Source organism: Cetorhinus maximus, chromosome 11 (assembly GCF_964194155.1).
Source record: "Cetorhinus maximus chromosome 11, sCetMax3.hap1.1, whole genome shotgun sequence".
NCBI classification, from domain to species: Eukaryota; Metazoa; Chordata; class Chondrichthyes; order Lamniformes; family Cetorhinidae; genus Cetorhinus; species Cetorhinus maximus.
In genome coordinates, this window is record NC_135889.1 from 76,557,287 (window position 1) to 76,571,368 (window position 14,082).

At 44.5% G+C, this 14,082-nt stretch overlaps 1 protein-coding gene across 4 annotated transcripts in view; it reads right to left on the reverse strand.

Annotated features, from left to right (window-relative positions):
* Nucleotides 1–14,082, reverse strand: part of LOC144686695 (RNA-binding motif, single-stranded-interacting protein 1-like) — a 637,597-nt gene that overhangs the window by 603,277 nt on the left and 20,238 nt on the right. The gene's annotated exons all lie outside the window — the stretch shown is intronic.

A 14,082-nucleotide genomic window follows, 5' to 3' on the forward strand; every position in this document is an offset into this window, starting at 1 on the left:
GACTGATGCTGAATAATTCACTTTTCCAATGGAGGTGACTTCCACGATGAGATGGACATGCAGAGGCGAATTAATCTTGCAGGTGATGGTACAGAAGTTCCGAAGTTCAATAGAAACAGCGTAAATGGGGGCCAGGCATTCACTTGTTCTGAGCTGCTGCCTGCTTAATGGAAGATGGCAGTCTGCTTTGCAGCTCCACAAGGCAGGGTAACTGGCCCACCGAGCTAGCGGGGTCCTGTGATATGATTCCCACTTCTCCATTTTGGTTTGGACAAACGATGTGCATTCCTCTGTCTGGATTCTTGAGATGGTTAGCGTTTCAACCATTAATAATTTCAAAAGAGGTATCGGGATCCTTTGTTCTATCAAACTGGCCATCTCCATTGGCCAGGCCTTGGCCTTAGAAGTGCAAATGGTCTTTGTATAATTCCCTTGGATTTGATCTCTGCAGTCACAGGGGTCATTAGCATCTCTTCAGAGATAACATGGTGGCAGCTGTTCTGAATTCCAGGAAGTTCCTTTTGTTTGACTCATAGCCAGCAATGGCTTCAGTAATTTTAAAGCTTGTGTCCAGTTTTTAAATATATATATATATATATATACACATTAGCCATGATAGAACTATAGAACCATAGAAAAGTTATGGCACACAAAGAAGCCATTCAGCCCATCGTGTCTGCGCGGACCAAAAAGCTATCCACCCATTCTAATCCCGACTTCCAGCACCTGGTCCATAGCCTTACAGGTTAAAACACTTCAGGTGCAGATCCAGGTACCTTTTAAAAGACTTGAGGGTTTCTGTCTCCACCACCAAACCGGGCAGCAAATTCCAGATGTCCACCAGCCTCTGGGTGAAAAAGTTTTTCCTCATATCACCTCCAATGCGTCTACCAACCACCTTAAATCTATGCCCTCTGGTAATTGACCTCTCCGCTAAGGGAAACAGGTCTTTCCTGTCTACTCTATCTAGGTCCCTCATAATCTTGTACATCTCAATTAAGTCACCCCTCAGCCTCCTCTGTTCTAAGGAAAACAACCCCAGTCTATCTAATCTTTCCTTATATTTGCAATTTTCCAGCCCTGGCAACATTCTTGTAAATCTCCACTGTACTCTCTCCAGAGCAATTATGTCCTTCCTATAAAGTAGCGACCAGAACTGTACACAAAACTCCAGCTCTGGCCTAACCAGGGTTTTATATTGTTACAGCGTTATGTTCCTGCTTTTGTATTCTATATTTCACCCAATAAAGGAAAGCATTGCATATGCTTTCTTTACCACCTTATCATCCACCTGTCCTGCCACCTTGAGGGATCTGTGGACTTCAGGGTCCCGCACTTCCTCTACCCCTCTCATTATCCGCCCGTTTATTGAATATTCCCTGGCTTTGTTTGCCCTCCCCAAATGCATTACCTCACACTTCTACGGATTGAATTCCATTTGCCACTTTTCCGCCCACTCAACCAAACCATTGATATCATTCTGGAGTCAATAGCTATCCTCTTCACAATCAACTACATGGCCAATTTTTGTGTCATCTGCAAATTCTCAATCATGCCTCACACATTTAAGTCCAAATCATTAACATATACAACAAACAACAGGAGATCCAACACTGAGCCCTGTGGAACACCACTGGAAACTGCTTTCCATTTGCAAAAACATCCATCAATCATTACACTTTGTTTCCTGACAATGAGCCAATTTTGGATCCAACTCGCCACATTTCCCTGTATCCCATGGGCTTTTACTTTCCTGACCCCATGTGGGACCAAGTCAAATGCTTTACGAAAAGCCATGCAGACAACATCTACTACAATACCCTCATCAATTCTCCTTATTACTTCCTCAAAAGATTTGATTAAATTAGTAAGACACGACCTTCCCCTAACAAAACCATGCCAACTATCCCTGACTAATCTGTTCCTTTCTTAGTGACAGTTAATCCTGTCTCTCAAAATTGATTCTAATAATTTTCCCACTACCAAAGTCAGACTGACCGGCCAACAATTATTTGCCCTATCCCTCGCACCCTTTTTAAATAATGGTACAACATTTACAGAAATCCAATCCTCTGGTACCTCACCTATATCTAGTGAGGATTAGAAAATGATCCTCAGAGCATCCACTATTTCCTCCCTCGCTTCCTTTAACAGCCTTGGGTACAATCCAGCCAGTCCTGGTGAATTATCCACCTTCAAGGATGATAGTCCCTCCAGTACTTCCTTTCTCAGTATGCTTATCGTACCTAATATTTTACATTCCTCCTCTTTAACTAGAACATCTGCATCATCCCTCTGCTTCATGAAGACAGAGACAAAGTACTCATCAAGAACCCTGCCCACGAATTCTGCATCCATACGTAAGTTACCTTGCACGTCTTTGATAGGCCCTACCGTTTCCTTAGTTATCCTGTTGCTCTTAATGTACTAATAAAACATCTTTGGGTTTTCCTTGATTTTACCTGCCAATATTTTTTCATATTCTCTCTTTGCTTTCCAAGTTTTCTTTTTTACTTCACCCCTGTACTTTTTATATTCCTCTAGGCTTTCTACAGTATTATGTTTCTTGTGACTGTCGTAAGCTTTCTTTTTCTGCTTAATCTTTCCTGGTATGCTTCTAGATAACCAGGGAGCTCCAGATTTGTGCCTTTTTCTTTGTGGGGACATGTCTACACTGTGACCACAGAATCTCGCTTTTGAAAGCCTCCAGCTGATTTGTCACTGATTTTTCTTTGTGTAGTTGTGTCCAGTCCACTTTCGCCAGATCACTCCTCAGTTTCATAAAAATATCTTCCTCCAATTCAGAACTTTTACTCCTGTTCTATCTTTGTCCTTTTCCATAATGATGCCAAATCTAACTGCATTATGGTCACTATCTTCAAAATGGTCACCCATTTACTACACATTTCATACACTTGCCCTGCTTCATTTCTTAAGACTAAATCTAGAATTGCACCCCGTCTCATTGGGCTTATTATGTGCTGGCTCAAAAAGTTTTCTTGAATGCAGTTCAAGAATTTTGTGCCCTCTGTGCCCTTCACACTGTTCATATCCCAGTTGATACGAGGGGGTCTATAATACACTCCTAGCAGTGTGGCTGCCCCTTTTTGTATTTCTGAGCTCAACGCATATGGCCTCATCTGATGATTCATTTAGTATATCATCCCTCACAGCTGTAATTGTTTCTTCCACCAATAATGCTACACCCCCACCTTTTTTAATCCCCTTCTCTATCCTGCCTGAAAACACTATATCCAGGGATGTTGAGCTGCTATTTTTGCCCCTCTTTAAGCCAAGTTTCCATTATAGCAATGATACCACGTTGCCATAGGTCGATTTGTGCCCTCACCTCATTGGCATTTTTGCTATCCTCCTTGCATTTACATGTTAACTGTTAACGCTTCCAAATTCCTGTGCTGTACACTTTGTAACCTCTGCTTCTTCTGTCTTTCAGAGTCACTTTCTAATTTCCTGTCTGCTGTTCCCTGCTTTGAATATGTCCTGTCTGACGATGCTCTCAAGTTCCTATTCTCCTGCTAATCCAGTTTAAACCCTACCCAACAGCACTTGCAGATCTCCCCGCGAGGATAATCTTCCTGGTCCTGTTCAGATATAGACTGTCTGGTTTGTGCAAATCCCACCTAAGTCATTGGTACCAATGTGGACCAGAACCTCTAGCTGTTCACTCTCCCTCAGAAAAATGTCCTGCAGCTGCGCTGTGACATCCTTGACCCTGGCACCAGGGAGGCAACATACCATCCTGGAGTCACATCTATGGCCACAGAAACGGCTGTCAGTTCCTCTAACTCAGGAATCCCCTGTCACTATGCTCTTTCTTTCTTCTTCCTCACCTCCTTGACAGTTGAGCCACCCACAGTGCCACAAACTTGGCTCTGACTGCACTCCTCCAAGGAACCAATGCCTTCACCAATATCCAAAATGGAAAACTGATTAGCAAGTGGGACCTCAGGGGACTCCTGTGCTATCTACCTGATTCTCTTGGTCTGCCTGGCAGTCACCCAATACTTTTTGCCTCCATGCTCCTAAGCTGCAGTGTGACCACCTCTCTGAACGTGTTATCCACGTAGCACTCAGTCTTCCAGACGCGACACAGTGACTCCAGCTGCCGCTCGAACTCCAAAGCTTGGAGCTCAAGTTTCTGCAGCTGGTGACACTTCCTGCGCATGTGGTTGTCTAGGTCACCGGTAGCACCCACGACTTCCCACGTTCCGTAGGATGTGCATTCTGCATGACCAAGCTGCCCTGCCACGCCTAAACTTTATTTCATTTCACAGAATCACACAGTGCAGAAGAGGCCCTTCTGCCCATCAAGTCTGCACCAACATGTGAGAAACACCTGACCTACCTACCTAACCCCATTAGCCAGCACTTAGCCCATAGCCTTGAATGTTATGACATGCCAAGTGCTCATCCAGGTACTTTTTAAAGGATGTGAGGCAACCTGTCTCCACCACCCTCCCAGGCAGCGCATTCCAGATCGTCACCACCCTCTGGGTAAAAAGGCTTTTCCTCACATCCCCTCTAAACCTCCTGCCCCTCACCATGAACTTATGTCCCCTCGTGACTGACCCTTCAACTAAGGGGAACAGCTGCTCCGTATCCACCCTGTTCATGCCCCTCATAATCTTGTTCACCTCGATCAGGTCGCCCCTCAGTCTTCTCTGCTCCAACGAAAACAACCCAAGTCTATCCAACCTCTCTTCATAAGAAAAATGTCTCATCCCAGGCAACATCCTGGTGAATCTCCTCTGCACCCCCTCCACTGCAATCACATCCTTCCCATAATGTGGCGACCAAAACTGCACACAGTACTCCAGCTGTGGCCTCACCGAGGTTCTATACAACTCCAAAATGATCTCCCTACTTTTGTAATCTATGCCTCGATTGATAAAGGCAAGTGTCCCATATGCCCTTTTCACCACCCAACTAACATGCCCCTCCGCCTTCAGAGATCTATGGACACACGTGCGAAGGTCCCTTTGTTCCTCAGAACTTCCTAGTGTCATGCCGTTCATTGAATACTTCCTTGTCAAATTACTCCTTCCAAAGTGTATCACCTCACACTTTTTAGGGGTAAATTCCACCTGCCACTTATCTGCCCATTTGACGATCCCGTCTATATCTTCCTGTAGCCCAAGACTACAGGGCATGGGATTGGGGGTACTGTATTGAGATGGATAGAAAACTGGTTGGAAGACAGGAAACAAAGAGTAGGAATAAACGGGTCTTTTTCCGAATGGCAGGCAGTGACTAGTGGGGTACCGCAGGGATCAGTGCTGGCACCCCAGTTATTCACAATATATATTAATGATTTAGATGAGGGAATTAAATGTAATATCTCCAAATTTGCAGATGACACAAAGCTGCGTGGAGGGTGAGCTGTGAGGAGGATGCAGAGATGCTTCAGTGTGATTTGGACAAGCTGAGTGAGTGGGCAAATGCACGGCAGATGCAGTATAATGTGGATAAATGTGACATTATCCATTTTGGTTGCAAAAACAGGAAGGCAGATTATTATCTGAATGGCTATAAAATGAGAGAGGGGAATGTGCAATGAAACCTGGGTGTCCTTGTACACCAGTCGCTGAAGGTAAGCATGCAGGTGCAGCAGGCGGTAAAGAAGGCAAATGGTATGTTGGCCTTCATAGCCAGAGGATTTGAATACAGGAACAGGGATGTCTTGCTGCAATTGTACAGGGCCTTGGTGAGACCACACCTGGAATATTGTGTGCAGTTTTGGTCTCCTTATCTGAGGAAGGATGTACTTGCTACAGAGGAAGTGCAGCGAAGGTTTACCCAACTGATTAATGGGATGGCGGGACTGATATATGAGGAGAGATTGAGTCAATTAGGATTATATTCACTGGAGTTCAGAAGAATGAGGGGGGAGGGATCTCATAGAAACCTATAAAATTCTAACAGGGCTAGACAGGGTAGATGCAGGAAGGATGTTCCCGATGGTGGGGGAGTCCAGAACCAGGGGTCACAGTCTGAGGATATGGGGTAGACCATTTAGGACTGAGATGAGGAGAAATTTCTTCACCTAGAGAGTAGTGAGCCTGTGGAATTCGTTACCACAGAAAGTAGTTGAGACCAAAATATTGTATGCTTTCAAGAAGGAGTTAGATATAGCTCTTGGGGCAAAAGGGATCAAAGCAGGAGAAAGCGGGAGCAGGCTATTGAGTTGGATGATCAGCCATGATCATAATGAACAGCGGAGCAGGCTCGAAGGTCTGAATGGCCTACTCCTGCTCCTAGTTTCTATGTATGTAAGACACTCAATCTCACTGTTAATCACCCGGCCAATCTTTGTGTCATCCGCAAACTTACTAATCCTACCCCCCACATAGTCATCTATGTCGTTTATATAAATGACAAATAATAGGGGACCAGCACAGATCCCTGTGGTATACCACTGGACACTGGCTTCCAGTCACTAAAGTGTCCCTTTGTCTCCTACAACTAAGCCAATTTTGAATCCACCTTATCAAATTACCCTGTATCCCATGTGCCTTTACCTTCTTTATAAGTCTCCCATGTGGGACCTTGTCAAAGGCTTTGCTGAAATCCATATAAACTACATCAACTGCACTACCCTCATCCACACACCTGGTCACCTCCTCAAAAAATTAAATCAAGTTTGTTCGGCACGACCTCCCTCTGACAAAGCCATGCTGACTATCCCTGATCAAACCTTGCCTCTCCATGTGGAGATAGATTCTCTCCTTCAGAATTTTCTCCAATAGTTTCCCTACCACTGATGTGAGAGCTCCCTGGCTTATCTCTACAACCCTTCTTAAATAGCAGAACCACATTAGCTGTTCTCCAGTCCTCTGGCACCTCCCCCGTGGCCAGAGAGGAATTAAAAATTTGGGTCAGAGCCCCTATGATCTCCCCCCTTGCCTCCCTCAGCAGTCTGGGACACAAATCATCCTGACCTGGAGATTTGTCCACTTTTAAGCCTGCTAACACCTCCAATACCTTGTCACTCCCTATATCAATTTGCTCAAGAACCTCGCAGTCTCTCTCCCCGAGTTTGATACCTTCATCCTCATTCTCTTGGGTGAAGACGGTTGTGAAGTGACTTACGTTAACTTTATTTTACTTTGAGTTACTTATATTACTTAATGTTACTTGGCCTTGAATTAACTTTACTTCCCTCTTGCTTGTGTTTCATACTTAAATATAGTAGCTACTTCTTTAAAAATAATACGTTTTTCTAATTTTCAGCTACTTAGAGACACACCCTAACAACAGTTTCTCACCAACCAATGAACTTATGGTTTTCTTGTGATGTCACTCTGCCAGCTCCCGCGTAGGTCAGATCTGGTTTTCTGTGCCCCCCAAAGTGAAGGCCCCAAGCCTTGCCTTCTCTTTTATCCACTCCCAAGTGGAGGTATCTCCCACAGATCCAGTTCTCTCTGCTCCCTGAAGGTGAATCAAAGGATGGGTTTTGAAGATAAACAAGCAAAATATCCACCAACCAACCACTTATCTGCTTTCCTGTGATGTCACATTTCGATTTCTGTCAGAAGGCGGCTGCTCTCAGGGACACAGACTTGGCAACTCATCTAACTGATGCTGACTGCCTCTGGGTCCCCCTTTCCGCCGCTCTTCTAACTGATGCTGAATGCCTCTGGGTGCTCATTTCCACCGCTCTTCTAACTGATGCTGAATGCCTCTGGGTCTTCCTTTTCGCCACCAATTTATATAAATATATATAATTTTTAAAAACATATATAGTGAGGTCTTAACTCCGGGAGAGGGCAGGAGTCTTTCCCCCGCCTCCAGTGTTCTCTCTCCACATGGACCCCTCCCTCTGGCCTCTTATCAGCTCTTGGTCTTTTCATTGAGAACTGTCGCCGTGACATCAGCCGTCTTAATTTCTCTGCTCCTCTCACCCACTCCAACCTGTCTCCTTCTGAACTTGTTGCACTCCGTTCCTTCAGGTCCAACCCTGAATTTGTTATCAAACTTGCTGACAAGGGTGGTGCTGTTGTTGTGTGACGTACTGACCTCCACCTTGCAGAGGCTGAGAACCAACTCTCAGACACTTCCTCCTACCTCCCCCTGGACCATGACCCCACCACTGTGCATCAAGCCATTGTTTCTAGGACTATCACTGACCTCATCTCCTCTGAAGATCTTCCCTCCACAGTCTCCATCCTCATAGGCGTCCAACCCCACACAGCCCGTTTGTACCTCCTTTCCAAAATCCACAAACAGGACTGTCCTGGTAGATCCATCGTTTGCCCCACTGAACTTATTTCTTCCTATCTTGCCTCAATTTTCTCTCCCCTTGTCCAATCTCTTCCCACCTACATTTGTGATTCTTCTAACGCCCTATGTCATTTCAACAATTTCCAGTTTCCTGGCCTTAAACACCTCCTCTTCACCATGGACATCTAATCCCTCTACACCTTTATCCCTGACCAGGACGGTCTAAGGGCTCTCCACTTCTTCCATGAATGGAGGCCTGAACAATCCCCATCCACCACCATCCTCCTTCACCTGGCTGAACTTGTTCTCTCATTGAACAATTTCTCCTTTAACTTGTCTCACTTCCACCAAATAAAAGGTGTGGCTATTGGTACCCGCATGGGCCCGTTATACCTGTCCTTTTGTGCGGTATGTGGAACATTCCTTGTTCCAGTCCTACTCAGGCCCCCTCCCACAACTCTTTTTCCGGTACATCGATGACTGTGTCAATGCCGCTTCATGCTCTCGTCCGGACCTGGAGATACTTATCAATTTTGCATCCAATTTACGCCCCCCTCCCACCTTCACATGGTCCATCTCCAACACTTCCCTTCCCTTCCTTGAATTCTCTATCTCCATTTCCAATGATAGACTATCTACCAATGTTCATTACAATCCCAACTCCTACAGTTACCTCGACTACACCTCCTCACACCTGCTTTCTGCAAGGACTCCATCCCATTCTCCCAGTTTCTTCATTTCCATCACATTTGTTTTCAATGATGCTACCTTCCACAACGGCACTTCTGACAAGTCTTCCTTTTTCCTGAGCCGAGGTTCCCCCCACTGTGATTGACAGGGCCCTCAACCATGCCTGACCCATTTCCTGCACTTCTGCCCTCACTCCTTCTCCTCCCCCACAGAACCATGGTAGGGTTCCCCTTGTCCTCACTTTTCACCCCACCAACCTCCTTATGCAAAGGGTCATCCTCCGCCATTTCTGCCAACTCTAGAATGATGCCGCCGCCACCACCAAACACATCTTCCCCTCACCTCCCCTGTCAGCATTCTGTAGGGACCATTCCCTCCGTGACACCCTGGTTCACTCCTCTATCACCCCAACATCTCATCCCCTTCCCACAGCACCTACCCATGCAATCGCAGGAGGTGTAATACTTGCCCCTTTACCTCCTCCCTCCTCACCTTCAAAGGCCCCAAACACTCCTTCCAGGTGAATCAGCAATTCACTTGCACTTCTTTCAATTTAGTTTACTGCATTCACTGCTCACAATGCGGTCTCCCCTACACCGGGGAGACTAAGTGCAGACTGAGTACTGCTTTGGGGAACACCTTTGCTCAGTCCGCAAGCATGACCCTGACGATCCATTTCAATTCACCATCTTGCTCACACGCTCACATTTCTGTTACCGGACTGCTACAATGTTCCAGTGAAGCCAATGCAAGCTAGAGGAACAGCACCTCATCTTCAGATTAGGTACTTTACAGCCTTCTTGACATTGAGTTCAACAACCTTACACCATGAGCTCTGTCCTCCGTTTTGATTTTTTCCTTCCTCCCTCTCCCAAGGGCCAGTCTGCAACTTGTTCTCATGTTTTGCTTTCAGAAAGTACTGAACCTTGTTCTGCTATTAACACATTCTGCCATCTGACTTTTATGTCACTATTAACACTGCCTTAGTCTTTAACACTATCATTACCACTTCCTTTGTCTTGTGTTCACGACATCTTTGTCATTTAATCTCTCCCGAACTCCAACCTATCCCTGACCTTCTAATTGGCTCCACCTGCTCCACCCCCTTTCTTCAACAGCATAAAACCCTTCACATTTCTACCTCTCTTCAGCTCTGAAGAGTCATAAAGACTCGAAACATTAACTCTGTTTCTCTCTCCACAGATGCTGCCAGACCTGCTGAGCTTTTCCAGCATTTCCTGTTTTGATTTCAGTGTTTTCTTGGTCATTTGTTACAGTAAAAGTTTTAAAACATGTCATCCTTTCAGCTAGTAACTAAGTTCAAATCTCTTTTTAAAATTTATCAGTCTCCATGGAGATCATAACAAAAGAAGGCAATGAATCCAGACTAGGTAGCTTCTGGATGTACAGCTGACGAACTCTATTTCATGGAAAAGTGAAACCGTGACAGTCTTCCTTGGAAATGAGAAGCAACAAGAGAAAGAAGTAGATGGAAAAGAAAACTATGCCAAGCAGCATGGTTTGCTCAAGACCATCATGGAGAGTGTGGCAATTCTATGGACAGATGCAGTGGGAGCTGCCCCCAATGCCAGAGGATCCCCAAGGGTTGTTTCTATACAAGCTTGGGTTCCAGGTTAAAAAGGGTTGCTTCTTCTTGCATCAACAGCCTTAGGAATTGGACAAAGAGAACTTTCGGTGTCAGTGAATCTGATGCCAAGCTCATCAGTGGTCATGTTGCACAGTGCCCAGGAAAATGTACAGAATGGAAATAGTTAAAAGTGCTTTCTGTACCAATGGTTGCAGAACCATCCAGAGCCTCCTTCAGCCTACTCCAATGCCTGCATATGTGTCAGAAATCAGAAAGTGTCAGATCAACCTCTCAGTTACATCACTGATGGAGCCTATGCTGAGTCATCTCATCAAGCCCTAGTTTCTGATCTTCAAACCCAAGTTACACTTATTGACATACAGCAGCCAACCACCTCATATAGGACATCCCAAAGCACTTCACAGCCAACTATTTCTGAAATGCAGCAACCAAACTGTGTGCAGTACAGTCTCACAAATTTAAGAACCTGACATGTTTCTTCTGTTTTTGCTAGTGCGCTCCACGATGACCTTCGTGCAAACATCCATTTAATATATTTTTATCAGCATGTGTACTTGATTACCACAAGTAGAATGAAACAGTACTGCAAAAGCTAGCCCTTATTGCCAGTCACAATGCTACTTTTCTTTGCAATCTCAAATATCAGTGGCGCAACAAGTTGGCTCAAAATGAAAGCTTTGTAGAAACGTAGAAGCTTGGAGCAGGAGGAGGCCATTCGGCCCTGTAAGCCTGCTTCGCAATTCAATCTGATCATGGCTGATCCTCGAACTCAACTCCATACTCCCACTCTCTTTCCCGACTTCAGAATCCAGAAATCTATTTCCTTCTTAAATATATTCAGTGACTTGGCCTCCACAGCCTTCTGTGGTAGTGAATTCCACCATCTGAGTGAAGTAATTTCTCCTCATCTCATTCCTAAATGGCCTACCCTGTATCCTGAGACTATGTCCCCTGGTTTTAGTCCCCCCAGCAAGGGGAAACATCCTTCCTGTATCTAACCTGTCGAGCCCTGTAAGCATTTTGTATGCTTCAATGAAATTACCTCTCATTCTTTTAAACTCTAAAGAATGCATTTCCAGTCTCCTGAAACTCCCCTCATAGGACAATCTCATCATCGCAAGGATCAATCTGGAGAACCTTCAATACCTCTATGGCAAATATATCCTTCCTTAGTAATGTAGGGAAGTCCATGTTTAATAATTTTAATAGTTTACGTTTAGTTATATGCAATTATCAAGGAATCAAAGTGTATTAATCAATTATCTCAATATGGAAGGCAATAGTATCATACTTCATGAGCTTTTTGTCTTTAGGCATGTGCCATATTGATTCAGGCCAAAATAAAGTTACGTTTTATGGTTTTACCACAGGACAAATTTTGAAGGATACTCACTGTTACACTGTTATTGCTTGAATAGAGGACACGTGAGGTCTCATGTAGCATAATTGTGAAAACAAATGCTGCAGAAATGCTGTAGAGATTAGACTCTGGGAAGTGGTTTGACACTTATGCTGTATTACTCTCAAAAACCTATTGTGTGAAGTAAAATAGTTTTAGGCCTCAAATTACAGTTCTATGTTTTAAATTGTCTTATGCTTTTTAATTTAAAGTGCCTTAGGGGAAACAGTCACTTTTCTTCAAAGCATAATTTTCTACATTACTCTGGTTTTTATTATCAGTTTCTGTCATTAGTGTTATAGTTATGTAACTTTGGTGACTTTTATTTCTTATGAACATGTATTCATAGAATATGGTATTTTGTTATGTGTATATTGCTACCTCAACTTTAACACACTTTTATGCACTGATTTTATATGTGCTGCAGTAATTTTGTAATTGCTGTATTAGTTTAAGATTGTGTATCTCTTGGACTTTGTTATTTTGTTAAGCAACTTGCTCAGACATCAGCAGTCACTAAGAAGTTACGTAGGGCTGAATTCCCCCCCCACCCCCCCTGTGGAGGGGGTTGTGTGGGGGCGGGCGGTAGCAAGCACAAACCCGATTGGCGCCCCCGATCGGCTGGGCGCCACCATTTTACGTGGGCGGACCAATTAAGGCCTGCCCAGCGTGACGCACACCTGGAAGCGCTGTGCGCTCCTTGTGCGGGCGGGGTGGGATTCCCTGAGTCGGGGCCTGCGCACTTTCGCGCATGCGCACAAAAAGCGCAAAAATCTCCCTGGGGCATGGAGGTGCCTCAAGGAGATTAGTTTAAGTTCTGAAAAATTTAATAAAGGAAAAAAAAAATTTTAAGGGCATGTTCCCTCATGTGAAACTGTCACATGAGCTGGGACATGTCCATTAACTTATTCAAAAAGTTTTATTTAATTAATAAACCCTTCATGAAACCTCATTGCACCAGGGTTTCATGAAAAATGCGAAGGCCGCCTGGGCTCTTCGTCTGCCCGCCAACCTTAAGGTTGGATGGGCAGCATTCTTAACAACTTTAATTACTTTCTTAACGGCCTTAATAGGCCTCTGACAGTTCTGTGGGCGCGCAGTCGATGCGACTGCGCGCCCGCCGAACTGACAATCTCAATGACGCATGGTGACATCGGGAAACCCGCCCGACATCACCGCGCATCATTTTATGCATTGGCGAGCGGGCCCTGCCCCTGCATGCCAACCGGAAAATTCTTCCCATATAGGCGCTTGAACTTTCCAGAACACCTAAAATGTATCAGTTAGGTCTTTTGGACAATGAGCCCGACGAACATCAATCACAAATAAGCAGACACACAAATTACCTTGTGGTGCCTTGTTATCTTAGGCGAAAGCTATAAACTTAATAAAGTAACAGGTAAAAGCTATAAAGAGAAGGACGTTCCCACAAGTGACTGACATCTTAGGGAACTAGTCAGGAGTTAATGGGAAGTAACATTAATCAGGTGACCATTACTCTTAAGAAACAAAACAGACATTGATCATGCACCACTTAACCAATCAGGGACTGATCATGTGCTCATTGGGCCAATCAGAACTAAAGGATACTATTGATCATGCATAGCGGTAGTTGCTAGCAAGGGTTAATAAGCAACAACTTTCAGTCGCTAGGTGCGCAGCAAAAAGAAAAGACAGAAACTTTGGTCAACAGAGCAAGAGACAGCACCACAGTCAACTGAAAGTTGAGAGGCGGTGTTCCAGAGTAAATGGACTGATCCACCGGTGGATTGCTGAGAAATCTGTGGGATCCGTTTTGGTCATATCTGCCATTAAATGTCCAGTGTGGTGTGTTCAACTACAGTTTGCCTGTGAATTAATATTTACCTCAAGCTAATTCTGAATGTTAGAGTATAAGATGGATAATGTAATTTGTTTACTTTTCTTACTTTGAATAGTAAAGTCTATTTTCTTTGTTTAAACTGTGGAATCTTGTGGCTTGATTCTCCTAGTAGGTAACTGGGATTTCAAATGTCTACTTTAAACAAATAGTTACTTGTCCCTAACAAAAACAAAAATACCTGGAAAAACTCAGCAGGTCTTGCAGCATCCATGGAGAGGAGCACAGTTAACGTTTTGAGTCCGAATGACCCATCAACAGAAC